This window comes from Micromys minutus (assembly GCF_963924665.1).
Source record: "Micromys minutus genome assembly, chromosome: 20".
Lineage (NCBI taxonomy): Eukaryota > Metazoa > Chordata > Mammalia > Rodentia > Muridae > Micromys > Micromys minutus.
In genome coordinates, this window is record NC_137955.1 from 2834759 (window position 1) to 2851471 (window position 16713).

At 40.6% G+C, this 16713-nt stretch overlaps 1 pseudogene across 1 annotated transcript; it reads right to left on the reverse strand.

The window, feature by feature from the left end:
- Window positions 1–1084: 1084 nt before the first annotated feature.
- On the reverse strand, window positions 1085–16713 carry LOC308433630 (zinc finger MYND domain-containing protein 19-like; annotated as a pseudogene). The gene is made up of 2 exons: window positions 16608–16713; window positions 1085–1711 (listed from the first exon to the last, which is right to left on the reverse strand). The product of its transcript is annotated as a zinc finger MYND domain-containing protein 19-like (transcript).

The window sequence follows — 16713 nt, forward strand, 5'->3', positions numbered from 1 at the left end:
TAGTCTCTGTTGAGAAATGGGCTGTGATTCTGATTGGTCTGCCTTTATATGTTACCTGACTTTTTTTTCTTACTGCTTTTAGTATTCTTTCTTTGCTTTGGACACTTGGTGTTTTGACTATCATGTGTCAGGTGGAAATTATTTTCTGGTCCAACCTATTTGGAGTTCTGAAGGCTTCTTTTACGCACGTGGTCATCTCATTCTTAAGGGTAGGTAAGTTTTATTCTACAATTTTGTTGAAGATATTGACTGTGCCTCTTATTTGATATTCTTCTCCTCTTCTATTCCTATTATACTTAGGTTTGGTCTTCTCATTGTGTCCTGGATCTCCGGGACATTTTGGGTTAGGAGCTTTTTGGTTTTTGCATTTTCTCTGGCTGTTTTGTCTATGTTTACAATGTTGTCTTCGGCCCCCGAGATTCTCTCTTCCATCTCTCATCGTGTATTGGAAATGCTTGCTTCTGTACCTCCTGATTTCTTTTTTAGGTGTTCTACCTCTGGTGTTATCTCTTTTAGTGTTTTCTTTATTGTGTCAATTTTCATTTTAAAATCCTTCTTCCATTCCTTCCTCTCTTTGGTTCTGTTTTCCTCTAGTTCTTTGAGTTCTTTGAGTATTTTTTTTGTTTGTTTCCTCTTTAAAAGCTTCTGATTCTTTTTGCTTTTCCTCCCGTTCTTGTTTAAGGATCTCTATCATCGTCTTGAGGTATGATTTTAGGTCTGAGTCTTCTTTTTCTGGAGTGTTTAGCATTCTTCTGTTTGCTGTGATGGGAGAGCTGGGTTCTCGTGTTGCCAGGTTGTCTTGGTTTTTTTGGGATATGCTCTTTCGCTTTCCTCTTGCCATCTTGTTGTCAGTGATATTTTCTTGCTTTTCCCTTGTACCTGGTCTGTGTCCCTGGATCTCTCTGGTCCAGGTGGCGGATAGTCTGAGCCCTGCTCTGCGCCCGAAAGCTGCCGGGTGATAACAAAGTTCCCAATGCTTGGTTCCTGGTCCCTAGATCAGGCAGGGCAGGGGCGTGTTTTCTGTGTGCACTGGGCAGAGATCTCTCTGCCCCCTGGCAACTCGGATCCCCTTCTCACCAGGCCTTCACTTTTGGTAACTGCTGGTCCACGGGGCAGATGGGCAGAGCCCTGTCGAACACTGCTTTTCAATCACCAGGCAAGGAGGGTGACAGTCATAGTAGGTACAGGACCTTTCCTCCTCTTCCACCACATCCTCATTGGCATTATAGTACCGGGTCACATTCCAGACAGGGAATTGTTTGTCTATAAGGTCTGTGGAAAGCTCCAGGTTGCAAGCCAATATAAGCTTTGCTCCCTTTTTTTGCTGGATGTCTCTTCAGCTTTGGATCGCCAGCCCCACGGTACCAGCTGCAGGTTGGCCAGACACTGTCCACAGTCACAGCATTGTGGCGTACCACCTGAAACCCAGGAGCCACACCTCCCTGTTTCATTCCCATAGCAGCTCATGCAGAAGCTTGCCTGAGCCCCTTCCTCGGTTTCTGTCAAAGGCATATGCAAACATCTTATCACCATTTCCATCAGCATCTACTTCCATTCGAGCCTCACAGGAGTAGCTATTCACCAGTGTTATGTCCTGCTCATCTATCAGCGTGCACTTGGTCTTTCCGGCCACGCGGCCGACCCACGATGCCCAATTTAAAGTCGGAGATGGCCAGGACTGCGCTCTCGGCAGGGCAGGTGGAGCCCCTCCCTGGGGAGGCTCAGGACCCGGCAGGGCCCTAGTGATGCCATGGCACTAGGGGTCAGGCCTGGACCGGGGTCAGGCCTGGCGGGCCACAGACGGACAAGACTGGGCCAGGCTCGGGCCACTGCTGTCGCCTCGCACCTGCCGGACCTGCCACGCACCCAGGGATACATATTTTATACCATGAACTTGTAAACCCCTATAAGCACTTGTATTAGCTTGCTCAGTAGAGTAGGGGCACCTCTGTCTACAAGAAACAAACTCACTGTGAAAGAACATTAGCAATTATAAAAATGATTTAAAGCCAAGAATCTAGGACTTAAGAGATTATATGGTCCTGTGGTTTGTTTTTTAACCTAGTATGTGGCTTAACCTAGGGATGAGTACCTGGAAAGATGCATGGCTTTCCTGGGAGATTCCTTCTACATTACTGAGGGATCCACCAGTTGCCTGCGATTCAAATTCAGATTCCCCCCAACCACAGTTCACACTACAGGGGCAGAGCAGCCTTCCTGGGTGACCGTGTTCACTCTGTGTTGACACTCTAGGACAATGTTTCTTAAGCTGTGGTTTGAGACTCAGGGTCAGACCACACTTTCACAAGGGTCACCAAAGACCATCAGAAAACACAGGTATTTGTATTACAATTAATGAAAGTATCAAAATTATAGTTATAAAATAGCAACAAAATAACTTTATGGTTGGGGGTCACAGTAAGATGAGAAACTGTATTAGAAGGAAGGTCACATAGCATTAGGAAGGTTGAGAACCACTGCTCTGGGATACATAATGTATATGTTCTAAGTGTATAAATGAAGCATCCCAATTTTCTGAGGAATCTAAATCCCAGATATAGGAAAAACTTGGCCTATGGTAAATCTGAAAAGCAAGCAAACAAACAAACAAAAAACAAAAATAGGCAACCAAACCTGAGACTAAAGCGAGAAAATAAAAAGTCTTGGCTTCTCCAAGCTGTACACATAAATAATCCTTCATAGATAAATCTTGTATGTATCAAGGCAAGACACAAGTATGTAAACCATGTAACGGATCCTGGACTGTTTCTGTGAAGCTACCTGCAAAGCAGGCTAAGGGCACATCTCTTGCCAATAGGAAAATGAGCTCCTCTAGATCATCTTTATCCTCAAAGCACTCATTATATCAAATATGTAGATTGCTTTATATCACCACAATATTTTCCAAATATAAAAATAATAACACAAAATATCCTGCCATTTTAAAAAATCAAATGAGTTTTTATGGCACTTTATAATCCTATTTTATGAAATTAGATTTGAGGTTTGAGCTGTACTTTCTGGAATTTTAAATATTTAAAAAATTTTTTTTTTTTTTTAGTTTTCCAGAGTTGGTTTTTATGCTGAGCTCCCCAAAGGAGTAAGTTGACTTCTGGCAACCCCTCATTTTATCCCCAACAGAAGCTTGAGTAATGACTGAGTGACAGAGTGTCTCATTTAGTTATTATTCAACTATATTAAATTGCTAAAGTTGGTAATTGGAGCATATCTTATTACAAAGGCAAAAGTTCACCCTTTTTACCAAGCCCCAGAAGGCTTAAACATTTGAAAACTACTTCTGTTAAGAAAGTCTGTGTCAGGCCACAGTGCATGCAACAAGTTAAACAGAGAAGATCATAATAGCCTAACTCCATCAAAATCGCCAAGTGTTACTTCAGAGAGGTTGCCAACCTAAGGCCTTATTGTGAGGACTGGAGGGAAGGAGTGGAAGGAAATCTTGGAAATATGTCAATATTCCCAAACCCTATCAAGCTTAAACAACTAAAAAGCCATCATTTAGAATATTCCAGGGCATATTTAGTCAATATGTTCCTGGTTGCTCAAATCCTACTGTTTATCTACTTCGATTGGTGCTCACACGGTGTCTATCATTAAATCTTCTGAGAACCCACCTGAGCATATTAAAAGCCATTGGCATCTGCACAGATAAGCTGTTTACAAGAAGTAATGACCAGGAAAACCAATTTTCTCCAAAATGGTGATACAGTAAAGGAACAGTTTCCCTGAGACTACAGGAACCTGGATACTTATTCTGATTTGTTCTCCCACAAGCTTCTGCTCCATAGCTCAGAAAGTGTATATTACAAGGACTACAGCACCACCACTGCTTGTGCTGGTTTTCTCTCCATCAGTAGCCTTGTCCAGAGAGCCACTGCAGTAGTGAGATTCCCAGATGCCCTTCTTAGTGGCAGCTAGTATGAGATCTTTTTTTTTTAACGACTTTAATTTGCAAAACAAAGATAAATGTACAGATTTTAAACATTTTTTGCTTAAAATTATACATTTTTGTCAGTACTGTTTTTTCAGACATTAAAATAAATTTTACATAAAACCATGTGAATATATTTTTTAGTCAGTACTTGATTTTTTCAAGGGCTTGACAGTTTGCATTGAAAACCTACTAGTTACAATAAGCGTAAAGTACATGTAAAACAAAACGCAACATGGAAATAGTCAAAGTCTTCTTGTTTTGTGAATATATGTATATTTTTTGTTTTCTTTATTTCTTGGACTTCATACAGTCTGTGAGTTGTTTCTGGGGGAGTGCAAGCCTCTGGGGTTAGCATCCCACTATCAGTGACTGCATATTATGTCTGTTCTTTTGTGACTGGGTTATCTCACTCAGGATGATCTTCTCTAGATGCAGCCATTTCTTAAGAATTTGGTTAAGTCATTGTTTCTGGTGGCTGAGTAGTATTCCATTGTGTATATGTACCACAATTTTTGTATCCATTCGTCTTCTGAAGGACATCTGGGATCCTTCCAGCTTCTGGCTATTATAAATAGAGCCGCTATGAACATTGTGGTGCATATATCTTTGTTGTGTATTAAAGTGTCTCTGGGGTAAATGCCCAGAAGTGGAATAGCTGGGTCTTCAGGTAGTACTATATCCAATTTTCTGAGGTATCGCCAGACAGATTTCCAGAGTGGTTGTATTAGCTTGCAACCCCACCAACAGTGGAGAAGTGTTCCTCTTTCTCCGCAGCCTCGCCAGCATCTGCTGTCATCTGAGTTTTGGATCTTGGCCAATCTGACTGGTGTGAGGTGGAAACTTAGGGTTGTTTTGATTTGCATTTCCCTGATGGCTAAGGATGTCGAGCACTTCCTCAGATGTTTTTCGGCCATTCGGTGTTCCTCAACTGAAAATGATTTGTTTAGCTCTTTACCCCATTTTTAATAGGGTTATTTGATTCTCTGGTTTCTAGCTTTTTGAGTTCCTTGTACACCTTGGATTTTAGGCCTCTATCTGATGTGGTGTTGGTAAAGATCTTTTCCCATTCTGTTGGTTGCCGTTTTGTTTTCTTGACGATGTCCTTAGCCTTACAGAAACTTTGCAATCTCATTAAGTCCCATTTGTTAATCTTTGACCTTAGAGCTTGAGCCATTGGTGTTTTGTTCAGGAAATTTTCTCCTGTGCCTATGTGTTCTAAGGTTTTCCCTACTTTCTCATCTAATAGTTTCAGTGTATCTGGTTTAATGTGGAGATCTTTAATCCACTTACACTTGAGCTTTGTACAAGAAGATAAGAACGGGTCTATTTTCATTCTTTTGCATGTTGAGTGCCATTTGGACCAGCACCATTTGTTGAATAGGCTGTCCTTTTTCCATTGAATGTTTACTGCTCCTTTGTCAAAAATCAGGTGACCATATACATGAGGGCTCATTTCTGGATCTTCTATTCTATTCCATTGATCCACCTGCCTATTTCTGTACCAGTACCATGCAGTTTTCAGCACAATTGCCTTGTAATATAGCTTGAGGTCAGGGATAGTGATTCCCGCAGATGTTTTTTTGTTGTTGTTGAGGATGGATTTCGCTATTCTAGGTCTTTTGTTATTCCATATGAAATTGCACATTGATCTTTCCAATTCCATGAAGAATCCAAGGCCCATATTTAAACATAATAAAAGCAATATACAGCAAACCAACAGCCAACATCAAACTTAATGGCAAGAAACTTGAAGCAATCCCACTTAAATCAGGGACTCGACAAGGCTACCCACTCTCCCCCTACCTATTCAACATAGTACTGGAATTCCTGGCTGGAGCAATTAGACAGCAAAAGGAGATCAAGGGGATCCAAATCGGAAAGGAAGAGATAAAAACATCACTCTTTGCCGATGACATGATAGTGTACTTGAGTGACCCCAAAAATCCCACCAGAGAACTCCTACAGCTGATAAACAAGTTCAGCAAAGTGGCCGGATACAAAATTAACTCAAACAAATCAGTAGCCTTTCTATACTCAAAGGACAAACATGTGGAGAAAGAAATTAGGGAAAAGGTACCCTTCACAATCGTTACAAAAACTATGAAATACCTTGGTGTGACTCTAACTAAGCAAGTGAAGGACCTGTATGACAAGAACTTCAAACCTCTAAAGAAAGAAATTGAGGAGGATCTCAGAAAATGGAAAGATCTCCCATGCTCATGGATTGGAAAGATCAACATCTTAAAAATGGCCATCCTACCAAAAGAAATCTACAGATTCAATGCTAGTATGAGATCTTAAGAAAGTCTAGACACGAGTATTCTTGACATAAGTGCCAGTGATTGTCATAGTAATACACATTTGGGGTACACTGTTTAACTAATGACATGTTCTGTTTTTCATTCTTTATTTTAATTACTTGGCAGTTGCTGGGGTGTTTTTTGAAGTATGAGCCTCTGTAGCAAACACAACTGAGGTATTCTTCCATACTTGCAACAAAAGAATCTGCAGAGGTAGGATCTAAAGATCCATATTACAAAGAAGCTCATTTTGCAATCTTCACAGCAAAACCTGGAACTACCTGCTCATGCTCAGGCATTCAGTGTCTCTCTTCAAGTTGTCCATGTGCAGCTAATACTTAGCCAATATGTCCATCCAGAGGCTGAGCACTAAGAGGTGGCTATCCTTGCGTTAAAGTGACAACACACAGACTTATGGAAATAAGAAAGGAGGCTCCCCTGCAGGTGGAATGGTTGGGTCTAGAGAATATGGCAAAGATGAGTGAAACCCAATCTTTGTCAATCATTATGGTCTACAGATGTGACGGCCACATATCTGGTTGGAAATACTCATACAAAGGCTCTGTGACTACAAAGTAAGGTATGGGCCACTGGAAAGAACTCTCATTCAGAATTTCCTGCTAAAGCAGCAACCCTGAGCACATTCTTATGGTTTTTCTTTTCTTTTTTATCATTTCCATAACTGTCGAGCAGGAATAAGACTTGATGAGGTGTTATTTCTCATTATAAGCCTAATGGACATATGTTGTTCTTACAACGTTCACCATTGTACAGTTATGTATAAAAGAACTTGTCTATACTGTGTCTAGAAAGTAATACATTATTTTTATCATACTTGGGCAGAAAACTCCAAATCTGGTTTTCCACTTGCTCAGATGAATGGAAGGTGAGATAAAGACCCTTCTCGTGTTGCATAGGAGGGTAATAATATTGATGGGTGTTGTGGTGGTTTTGAATACACTTGGCCCATAGAGTGCCACTATTAGGAAGTCTGTCCTTATTGAAGGAAGTGTGTCATTGTGGATATGGGCTTTGAGACCCTTCTCCTGGCTACATGGGAGCTAGTCTTCTGATTGACTTTAGAACAAAATGTAGAACACTCAGTTCCTCCAACATCATGACTGCCTGAATGCAGACATGCTTCCTGCCTTGATGATAATGAAAGGAACTTCTGAACCTGTAAACCAACCCCAATTAAATGTTGTCATTTATAAGAGTTGCTTTGGTTATAGTGTCTCTTTACAGCAATGAAAACCCTAACTAGGATACATGTACTCAAGACCCCTGTGGTATTAAACTCTAACATAGGCTTTAAAGAAACAAAGTCTGGACAAGTATTGCAAAATGTTCTTCTGGAACACAGAAGTAAGTCCTTACAGGCTAGGCCCCCTGTGTTGTTAAAGGTCTATTAACATCTGAGTTCTGAAGTCAGTGGAGCCGTAGAGTCTTGGTGCGCTGCTGGTAAGCACATTGACATTGTTGATGCTCATCTCCCTCTAGCTTCAGCTAACATTGAAATGTTTTCTGACACTATGAGTGAACCTAAAATTAAGCACTGAAAATGAAAACGTGGGGTAAAAGGTGCTTACCACTGCAACTGCTTCCATTGCAGAAACAGTTGTTTGAACCAAAATATTTTGTTTGCTGAAGTCTTAGAAGAAGGAAGTGCAATCCAAATAGGAAAGGTCCCAGTGACAAATGACAAGTCCTTGGACACTGTGGTACATTGTTCTGCCCCATTTAGAAGGCAACATGCTGCCGGGATAGGGACGGATCCTTTCCAAGTAGATGATGAAATGCACTTTATTGACATTATCAATAAGGATGTATTTATGGGAAACAAGCACAGAGCACTGCTCACACTTACAGGACATGGAAGGTAACAAAAGCAGAGTCCTGTGTCTCATCATGAAGTCTGCATTGCTTTGTGGATACCAGTCATTGGTTTGGGGTATGGAGAAGGAGGTGGATTCAGGTTTTTAATCTTACGCCATAAAGTCTCAACTTCCTATGACTAAAATAGATATAAAAGTTTCTGCACATATTTATAAAATAGATATAAAAGTGTAATGAGATCACAGAAGACAATCAGTATGACTTCAGGGGGTGGGTCTTACACATTTAATCCACAACTATTGGACAACAAATGTGATTTCTTTCAAATGCACTGAGATCTGAATGGTATGACTAGCAAAGTACAAAGTGTAATGCCCATCTTTATCAATTTTTTGACTTACATTATACAACTATTTTATTCTTAGTATTCTGTTTCTTCCTCTGTTCTGGGCTTATATATTTGCCCTCTTCTTAGACCCTCAAATGGAAAAACAAACAAAAAACACAAATCCAAGAACTCTCTTTGGGACTACATATCAAAACAAGTTTTATCATTCCAAATTATCCCACTTTGCACTTCCCAGAATCCTATAAGAAAAATGAACAGCTTGGTAGATGAAATGCAAGTTTAGAAAGTCATTCTAGCCATGCCTTAATGCATATGTATTATTATAAAATGATGAATCATTACCTGCTCTTGTAGAATTTTTTCCCTAGAGGAAAAAATGGGGGGTGATTAATAGAGGATGGTTAAAGTTGCCAAGTTGAGAAATCCAGAGAACAAAGAACTTTTCATCTAGGGATAGGTAGGAGTCAGCAAGTTTAAAGCAACCAGTTTATAGATGAGAAAGCAAAAGGCTAAGTAGAGACACCAACAATAAACATTTACTGAACATGCTTATGACTGGATACTCACCCAGTGATTTGCATGTAGTGTTTAATCTGTAAAGCAAGCCCAGAGCTGGCTGCATTATTGATACATCTTAAAGCCTATCAAAGTTAAGGAAAGTGAAGATGAGGGAGAGAAAGTCATTTTCTCAAAGATAGGCAGCCTATTACCTCTCCTGCTGCCTTAATAAAGAGAATGGTTGATTGAGTTATTGAAAAAGCCAACTAGCATTTTCAAAGCACTCATTAAGTGTTAAATGTGCTCTTGGTTGTGGGAACACAAAGGCATGTGAGCCAGATGTAATGTCCTCTTTGTGGCAGAGTATCAGGGAGAATATGTGTGCCAAATACAACAGGAGAGTAATTACAACGTGGGATCTGTGGGTCTTGGTGCACAGGCCTGTGAGCCAAGTATCTTTTTTTAGTCAGAGAATTCAGGGTCTATATTCAGAAGTTGTACCCATTACCCTTAGACCTGAGAGGTTAGTGTGCTGACTAGAAGAGGTAAAGAAAGTGTAAAAATGTTTCGGATTGAGAAACTCAAGGGTGAGTACCCTGGGCCAGAGTATGAAGACTGGGGTGGGGATGAGTGGCAATGGAAAGAAAGGGCAGATAATCAGACCTTTTGTGCAGACCATTGGCACTTCCTTCTGTATCGTAAGGATAACTATGTTGGGAGTTACCTTACAAAAGTTTGCTAGAGACACTATAGCTATTTAATATAGGCTTTTCATGGTTTCCCTCTTGGCAAATGTCTGGAGCGGCTTGAGTTTCCTACTTCTACAGTTCCTTTGATGGGTCCACTGGAACCTCAGGGATCTTCCTCTAGTTCATTTCTTAGACACTTCCTCAATATAAAACTACAGCAAGCTCTTTATTCTTCAAATATCCAAATCTCATAATCTACATGGCATTGTTTGGTGAACCCACTAATATCACTAGCACCATTTATTTTTTAAAGATAGTAGTCAAACATTTGATTTCATACCCTGTTTACTGGTGGCATTTGAGAATTTCGTCCATTTTTTGTGCTTGTTTTTGGAAGAGTGTTTCCCGTTTTCCAGTGTAGTTTTACTAACAGCATCAAAATATTTCTGCTATTACTTTCTCACTTGAACTGGTAGCATGCTGCCCACTGCCTATGTGCTCACTAATAAAAGCCATCCCTCATGCATGGCCTGGCTGCTGAAAACCTCACTAGAACTTTTTGCTTCAGCTAAAAGAACTATGCAATCAATTAAAATAAATATCTAATCTGAAAGCATGTAATACTAAAGTTTTCCTCTGCCATCATGGAAAGAAATTCAGATCTTTTGCACATTTAACTAATTTATTTTTCAAATGCAATACAACATCTTAAAGGAATAAACATGCCCACTAGCATCATTTAGCTTAACAGGAGTTGTTACTTGGGAAAGAATGAAACAGATAAATTTGATGGTAGCATGGTTCAAGATGATTGGCTCTTATAAGTGGGTTTCCAAGTTCTGTAATGGATAGTGGGGATGGTGAAAAGAGTTTGGCTTAGGTTGAGTAGTTACTTACCAGGATTTGTGCTACTGATCTCCAGGCAGTATATAAATTACTACTGGCTTGTTGTGATAGAGAAAGAAGGCAAAATCCTTCTGTAAGGAGGTATGCAGCTCTCCTGGATTTATTACCTGTGGTAATATTCAGCTGACTAATGAGAAGGATCAAATTGCTTTATGACATAATGCCAGCTTTGCCTAACTCAGAAACACTGGAATTCTGCTTGTACATTGAGGCTTATTGCTCAGCTGTAAGTAAAGGTACATAGTAGCTAGAGGGAAGAGGTTTATGTGCCCCCATCTTGGTGGTGACTTTGAAGTGGTTTGTCAAGTGATATTTCAGGCTCTGCAGCCTCACACCAGTTGTGAATCCAGGAGTAACAGCTTTGTTACATTTTCAAAAGCTGGTTCAAGGACTTTGAACAAATACAATGTGTGTGATATTTGTGGATTGCCTGCCTGGTTATGAATACAAAAGATGATTCATACCCCCTGAGAAACAGCTGTTTCTGGACAGAAAGAGGTAAAATGGGTCACTGTGTCAAAAAGAGCCTAGAAATGGAGAGAAACTCCAGCAAGACCTGTCCAGATGCAGGCAGCTAGAACATTATGGCAATTAAAAGGTGCTTTCTGGGTTCTTCTTGATAGGTGTTTGGTCTGCGCAGTGGAAAGTGGGCAGTGTCAAAGAGACCCAGGATATTGTGGTTCTTTCTTATTTACTCCTTAAAGGGTCCTGTGAGTCTTTACGTGAAAGAATGGACACTTGTCCTGTAGAAAAGATCAATAGCCACCATCATGTAGAATGGTATGGAAGGAAACATGATGAGTTCTGTATCTAGCCTGCATCCTGAAAATTGGCCCTTAAACTCCATCCTTGTCCTCTTGATCTGTACAAGTCTAGGCTTGCCACCTTGCTTTTTTTCTCTTCCCAAATGGAGAAAAGGGGAATGAGAAGCAAAGAAAAAGTGAAAGTGGGGTTTCCACTCACTAAAGTGGGGAACTGCCTCATTCCAGGAAGGGGAGAAGACAGGGACCAAAACTAGGAAGGTCTTCACACTAACTATGCTTGTTCAATGAGCTCCTGTCCTTTATCCTTCCTCTCTAGCTCCCAACTCCAGTCACCAACCTCTCAAGGACCATAGCAAATTAATAGTCTGCAGTGTGTTCCCAACTGTCACTGTTCTGCCCATCATAGGACATCTGACTTTCATTCTGCTATAGGACAGCTGGAGGTTCCAGGTAGCAAACAAAGATTTCTCCAACCAAGGAAGAAATAAAGACAACTATTTTATTATTCAGCAGATGCACATAGTTAGTCACAGTGGCTTACAAAAGCACAATGAAATCTCACATGCTTTATAAATTAGCATGCTAGAAATAATAAGCAAACAGTTCTAGTCTCCTCAGGAGTCAAACTGTTCTAGTTCAAGATAGGATCCCACACTTCTTTCAGGAAGGAGCAGTAGCATTTGGAAAGGTCATGGACCTTAGAAATTTCAGTGTTGTAGAACCAGAGGTTGAGCTTATCTGGGTAGCCCAGAAGACAGCATTTAAATTCCAAAAGATTAAAACAGGGACTCTGGCTCCTTATGCTCTCAGACATAGTACTAACAACAGGAATACTAAAAGTCTCTTAAGCAAATCATCATCTTCAATATGCTCTTCTCACAGTGAAAGACTAACCCCATCCTTTTTGGACCTCCAGTCTTGGAGACTGACTACCCCACATGGCTTTTTTCCTTCAATGCCACTACACACTGAGCATTTTTTCAGTATGCATGGCAGGGGGTTGGAAGTGTAGTTTTCTTAAGTGACACCTTTTAGCATTATCTGCCATAGTTCAGATGCTCATTCTGTAGAGATCAGGGTCTCAGCAAGCTGGTAAAAGAAAAGCAGTCTGTTCATTAAAGGAGCTCACGTAAATGACAACGAATAGCAGTCTCCTAAAGTGACCTAGGGAAAGGAGTAGCAAAGCTACCTCTCTCATTCTGCAGTATCTCGTTCATGACCTAAATCATCTCCAGGGGCTACACTGGGGAAGAGGGAGGAAGAGGGAGGTCTGCCTTCTCCACTTACTTGATGTTAACTCCATCCAACACCTAGCTGGTGCACCTAAGCTTTAGTTTGATGCTTGTGATGCCCATTTAAAATGCACAATTCTGACCTTCTCTTGCTCAGCCAGTTGGGAGTGCAACTGAAGATATGCATTTTTAAAGCATTCTCAAGTAATTTAGAAGTCCATGTCATCCAGAATGACTGACCTACCCCACAGCTATACAGGAGCTTAATTGCCTAGGCAGGGACACCTGGAAAGTAGTTACCTGTTCCCATAGTAACTTAGGCACTTAAATTGTGAACCTTAGAAAGGTTTCTGGAGTATTTTTTGACTCTGCAAATATGACCCTAGGAATATTTGTTAGTTCTAACATATGTATTTGGAGATGTAATGTGTCAGAAACCTGAGTAAAACTGTTCATCAAGTGATTTTGTTGTTGTTTTGTTGTTGCTTGTTTGTTTGTTTGTATTATAAATAAAGTTTCTCTGGCTTTTGTGTTGCTTCAAGCTGTCACTTTCTCTTCCCACCAAAGATCAGGCTATGCCCTCTGAGGATCCCTGAACAGAGTTGATAAGCAAGCCTGATTTTAGATGACAGTTTTGTTTCCCTTTGCAGCTATAAACCCAATCCCCCTGATACCTCCATCCAGGATAATCATGAATTATAACCTTACTTTTATCTAGTGATTTTTTTTGTTTTGTGACTTGGTATATACACTTGACCCTGTGATATGGACAAAACCTATAATAGCAAATGGACTCCCCTTGTCCTTCAAAACTAAATAGTCTGTCGCTTCATGAAGGGTCCCTGACTTGCTGTCTATGCCATTTGTGTAGCTCTTCTTCCAACCTGAAGACCTGTTCCTTTCCTTCAGGTGTTTCACTATTACTGCCATGGCAATGGTGGTGTGACACTCTTAATGGACTCTTCAGAATGGTGATTCTCCTCAGTTTTCTAGAAACTGCTTATGACATCTTGCATTTTAACATGTTAGTATAATGCTTGAGGAAAAACATAGAATGCCCCAAGTTTACATGGCCACATTCCTCTGTGAATTTATAACTTGCCTTAAGAAAGCATGGTTCAGGGCCCTCAAAGACATATTAGAAAATTTCTCTTTTGTACATTAATGGCAGACAAAATGCTTTATTTGACTATATAAAATAATGTCAGATGGGTAAGTGTTTATGGGCTGGCTCATATACATGCTAATCAAAAAACATACTTCAAGAGATAAACTGTCTCAGCTGCTACTGTTTGTGGCACACGTACCATTTAATAGAGTTTTCACAAAGTGGGCAATATTATTCCTACACATTGATAAAGATGATACACACACAAAATTAATATGCGGCCATATGAGGATACAAACTCAGATAATCTTTTTGAAAACCACGTTCTTTTTTCTATACTCTATTGTCTCCCAAGCAACACAGTAATGAAGTACAGAACACCTCAATTTTTGTGAGTTCAGGTTCTACTGTTTGGTATGAGAAAATCTAAGCTAGAGGACCTTTTCAATCACCCATAAATTGGTTATATAAGATTCGGTCTTGTGTTTGTATAATACAATGTATATATGTATGTAAAAATTAATTGTGTTGTATTTTAACCAAATAAAAGAAAAAAACTTTACAGAGTCAGTCAAATTTAGGTAGGTTAGATTGCTATATGGTAACTCCCTATATATACATTCATGTAGATGTGGGCCAGATTAACAGTGAGAACAGGTGATAGACCTGTACAGAGCCAGATTCTGTCATTAGCTGATTTGATCTACTTTGGGTGAATTAAGGCCCAAAGAGGCTGTCCTGTTTCATTCTCTTCTCTTGTTCCTAACATGCTCTGGGATGGAGTGTCTGTCACAGCAAGGGAGAAAGTAGAAAGAACCTACCAACACTTATTTTCTCCCATTCTGGCCCAACCAACCCCATGTATCAAATACAGTGGATGGAAAGATAGTCAAGGTCTGGGCATCTTGTCTTGCCAGAAGAAAGCTGTTGGCCATGGCTTCAGGGCTGCCCTAGATCTGTCTTCCTGGGAGGACTGAATCCTGACCAGTTGTAGGTCTTCTCTGGGAAGTTCTGGGAATTGTCCAAAGCAATAGAAATTGAAAAATGGTCCAAGGCTGTTGATAAAGGGGTAGAAATCGGCAGTATTAGAACACAGAGTGCATCTTTAACATACAAACTTCCATCCCTTTGAGACAGGAGAAAGCCAGAATACATGATGTGGTCACCTATTGCATTGTAATGAGAAAGTACTAACTCTAATAAATGGGGCAAAATTGGGGGGAGAATGCTCATAGTTCTTGGTGGGCTGGACAGTGACAGTTGGGAGCTACCTGTGAAGATGAAAGGTGAATTAAATACTTCTCTTATTGTGTGACAAAACAGCCAGACAAACACACTTAAACAAAAAGTCTGCATGGGCTCACAGGTTGAGGGCATATGTCTGCTGTGGAGGGCAAGAAATCACAGCAGACAGCTCCATGGTGACAAGAGTATATAGTTGGGACTCCTTAACCTCTTACAGCTTGGTCGAACAGAATTTAGAGAGGGAACAGGAAATGAGGCCAGGACATAAAACCCCAAGCTCCCCAGCCCACCCAGTGATCCACTTCCTCCAGCAAGGGGTCATCTTCTAAAACTTCCACAACCTTCCAAAACCAGCACAAACATGGAGGACTAAGTGTTCAAATACACGACCTTACTTTCAAACTACAACAAGAATAAGCAATACTGCCCTTCAGCCTATGAACCTACACCCATACCTCCTTGGGTGCCTCTTAGGATCTCAAATCTACTTTACCTGCCTTCAGTCCCATTGCTGCATGCCATGTTTATAAGCAGTCTCTCCCAAGATGGTAGGTGACAAAGACTGAGGTACTTCCAAAGGAAGCCATGGAAGGAAGGGTGGCTGCCAGATTGCAAATTCGTTTCTAGGTTGCAGGCCTTTGGAATGTGTTGCTAACAACTGAGTTCATACTGCCCACGTTTGTGAGGTGGAGGGGGACCAATTTGAGGAAGTACTTCAAAGTCTGGCCTGAAAAATCTTTCATGCCTAAATTTAAAGATTTAAGCTGTCCTTGGAAAATATAATTCCCTATTCATGTTCATTTATCAAATCTTTGCCTTTATACATAAAAATGATTAGTTTTACAAGAATCTTCAGTCCAAAAATATGGGTCAGGTCACAGAAAGTTTTACATTCCCTTTTTAGGTTTTTTCTTCCAGACATTTCATCCCATCCCAGCTACTCCATCCTTTGCCCAAATCCTTCTCTGGGCATCACAAATGCGTTTCTGAGTCCTTTTGAGAGATGAAGCCATTTAGAAGGCACATGGCAGTCAGGACTTCAGGGTTGTTAGTACTCACTCAACAAAAGGACTTTCCAGGTTAGTCTTGTCAATTTATACAGCTGAGATGATGGCACGAAAGGGCCACAATGATGTCACACAAAGAATGGTTCTCAGAACTCCTGCTCTGGAATTACCTGGGGAACGCCTGGGTTATGAAGCTAGAGAATATCAGGGCTGAAGCTCTCAGTCCTTGTGACCCACAGGCCCATTTGGATGACACATAGCCTATAGTTTATTCCCTGAAGATTCCTGCATAATCCTTTATGTGCAGCACTCCCTGGGAGCACTCCCCGGGAGCACTGAAGGAATGGGAATGAGGCGAGTATTCATCAGCACAGACATTTCTCTTACACTGTTGTGGAGCCTTCTTTGAATACTTGCTTCCCAGCCAATGGACACTTAGATTTTTATCTTAACTGGAAGTCAGTCCTGGGGCAGCTTGGCCATGAAAGTGGGTATATCTTCTGAAAAATAAATTGTTATTCTTTGTCAACCTTTACGCCACCTCTGAGAACACAAAGCATTCTCAGCCTCCCATGATTTAAGTAATCGACATCAACTAGGTCTTAGACTTACAGCGATGTATCAGATTACCCTGTGTGCTTCCATTGTCTACTCTGGAAAATAAAAATTAAGCAGCCTTTCTCTTAGGTTTATTATAATAATTAAATGGAACACTACCCACCAAATTCTAAAGTCTGAATATCAGTAAACTGAGCTGTGCTTTCTACCAGCTGATCACACTTCCTATTTCTCAGAGGACTTCCCTGACTTGCTTCATATTTGGTCAT